Source organism: Carassius carassius, chromosome 3 (assembly GCF_963082965.1).
Source record: "Carassius carassius chromosome 3, fCarCar2.1, whole genome shotgun sequence".
NCBI classification, from domain to species: domain Eukaryota; kingdom Metazoa; phylum Chordata; class Actinopteri; order Cypriniformes; family Cyprinidae; genus Carassius; species Carassius carassius.
This window is the reverse complement of record NC_081757.1, coordinates 36,149,659-36,152,485: the sequence shown is the minus strand read 5'-3', so window position 1 is coordinate 36,152,485 and position 2,827 is coordinate 36,149,659. Positions and strand designations below refer to the sequence as shown.

The window sequence follows — 2,827 nt, the reverse complement described above, 5'->3', positions numbered from 1 at the left end:
GGGAATGGACCTTTACTCCAAAACTAAATCCCTCCCATAAATTTTGCATCTGAAAGGGAAACTCATTAAATGCACATGCAATAAAGTTAAATGCAAAAATAACAATTTTTGTTTTCTTTACCTCTTATTTTCACTATGTGTGTTTTGTAAATGTTCACAGTGGTTTTTTTAAACACCAAAAAGGGCTTGTGTTGGTGCAAGCTAGTAAATCTGGCACTAAAAGTGTTTTAAGGTCATGAAAAAAGTATTAGTTCAGTCAAGTGTGTCTAAATGTTTGACTGTTGTATATATACCGGCTGGGTGCATAGAACATTATAAGGGTTAATCCGTTTGTAAAAATGGCACCTACAGTAAGTGTCTTTCTCTCTCTTGGTGGGCTGTCATCATTCCATGGCACTATGGATGGCACACAGCTGTGAGAAACCTCTCAGCGGGGACACATCATTTCCATCTGTCCTCTACCCGGGGTGGCGCCTATCTACAGCAGAACAGAAGCTGTGCATGCTCCGAAAAAATAGGGGGTGAGTGCAAGGAAGAACAGAAAGGAACCGCATTATGCACCTGTTCCAAGTTTTCCAACTCTCACAATTTGTCATGGTCATTTTGTGCCGCTAAAGGAATTTTACTCACCTGCACCTGGTTTAAATGGAATCACTCTTAGGAGGAGACACGAGCAGAATTTGCAACGAAAATCTCCCGCTGCTACGTAGAAATATGAATGACACCTGTTAAGTGCATTTTGGCTGGTGTACCTTGTAAGGGAATGCACATCTCGACATCTGCTTGACTATCGACAGATGAGATGATAGATGTTTTGCTACACACTCACAGAATAGCGTATGGACATCATCCAAGAATATTATCAACACTGAGTGAAAGTGTGTGTTATGTGAATGGCTGTTTGGGAGTTTGTGTATGTCAGACGACGCACTCAATTTAGCAGGTGTGCTTCGACAGACTTGAATTAGCGCCAAGCCAGTGGTGAAAAAACACGAGAGAAAGAGGGAGAGTGACAGAGATAGAGAGGCTATGCATCTGTGTGAGGTGCTGACAGATGGGGACGGTTTAACTTCTAGAGTTCGGTTAAGATCCCAAGCTTCCCTGGGCTTGTCTGTGCCAAGCAGGTGCACACAAAAATACCAGAGAGAAAGAAAACTTCAGCTGCTTTTTACACTGGCTGTTAGGGAGTCATTCATAAAAGCTACTTTCCATTTTAAGTCTTGCCAAGGCCAAGAAAGCTGGTATTCTTCTGCTGTACAAGCCCTAATTTATATAAATGTATATTTTATATATATATATATTTTTTTTTTTCATGATAATACCATAATAATGGCTCATATAAAAATGTACAGGATCTCTTTTTCTTTTCCTTCCTAACAGCTCCTGCTTACCGTAGTGAAGTGGTGACAAAATATTATTTTTGTTTTCAACATTCCAGTAATAAACTTGTCCTTATTTAAAATGTACAAAGGTTAACCTTGCAACACTTGGGAATTGTCAAAAAGGTTTACAATGACTTTTGGATAATTAAGTTTTAATTATAGCAAACCTGGACCTTAGTTTCCAGCCTGAACTGATCAAATCTGTGTTTTTTTTAATTGTGTGAAGCCAGCCAATCAGGTTGGAGCTTGCTGTTTTAAGAAAGCTCCCTTTTTTGTTTGCAGTTTGCATTAGACAATCGGTAAACCATAATCTCAGAGGTTGAGACAACTCAAGACAGCCGTTCCAGAGATGCTTTCAGCTTTGAGTTAGTTTGAGCAACTACATCAGTCATCTAAAAAATGATTAGACAGATGGGTTTCCTTGCAGGAAAACCACGAGCCTTGTTCCTTTTTTCCATTGCTGGTCTGCCAGAGTCCAAGTTCAAGGTCGACATCAGGTTTACAAGTTAGCAGTCTAGTCGATCACTTTGAACCAGTGAATGGCCATGTAAAACCAGCTAGTGTACCATCAGAAGCTACATTTACCTCAACTTTCTAACAGGGAATTTTTGGAGCCTTCGCTTTTTAGAATATGCTCACTTCCCGCTAGCTCAACATGTGTGCTTATGGAAAACTGTGTTATTTTGTCATTGAGCTCAGTTGCTTGGTTAAAATCCTAATTAAGCTCTCCCCTGTGCTCTTGCTGTATCTATTTGCTGAGGAAAGCCTGTATGCCACTGATAGGCGGATCTCTTTGACATGGCTAGTCTAGTCTGGTGCTGCAGAGGGCTGGAAGCAGCAGCCGCTAGCTGAGATAAGGGCATGCTAGCTGCTTGCATAACGTTCCCCTCTATCCTGACCTTATCACTGGGAGCAAAGCAGGTCTGGGTCATGCCACAGCCACCATCACACCAGTGCAGAGGAAGACAGGGCCACTGAAATTATAGAGAAATCATTATCTCGCTTTCTTCAAAAACACATTTAATACCTGACAACATCTGAGGCCTAAGAGATACACTCACACTTACAGACACACACCTGTATACGTGCACTAATGTATTTATGCGTTCCACTGAAATTTTATTGCTGGATATTCCTACTTGTTAATGGTGACTTCCAGGAATGTAGCAATATGTTGTTGATTGTTCTTAGGCAATCTATGAAGGAACAAATTGCGCTACTGTTAGATTTGCAGGTGTCGATCATTCAAAATTTCATACTATTGTTTCATTTGTTATATAGTATTTAAAGAGTTGCTGAATTATTTGTACTATTCTAAGTAGGAGTATGTTGATTCCTGCTGAAGACATCAAGTACTGAAGTACAGAACTAAGTTTCAATTTTCAGTGAGTCTATAAGGTGACCGTGATTTCCCCAAGTACAACATGTTCCTGGATCAACATCCT

At 40.2% G+C, this 2,827-nt stretch overlaps 1 long non-coding RNA gene across 1 annotated transcript; it reads right to left on the bottom strand.

Annotated features, from left to right (window-relative positions):
- Nucleotides 1–1,663: 1,663 nt before the first annotated feature.
- On the bottom strand, nucleotides 1,664–2,580 carry LOC132125811 (uncharacterized). Its single transcript, XR_009427200.1, has 2 exons — nucleotides 2,460–2,580; nucleotides 1,664–2,356 (listed from the first exon to the last, which is right to left on the bottom strand). It is a non-coding gene; the product is annotated as an uncharacterized LOC132125811 (long non-coding RNA).
- Nucleotides 2,581–2,827: the final 247 nt, after the last annotated feature.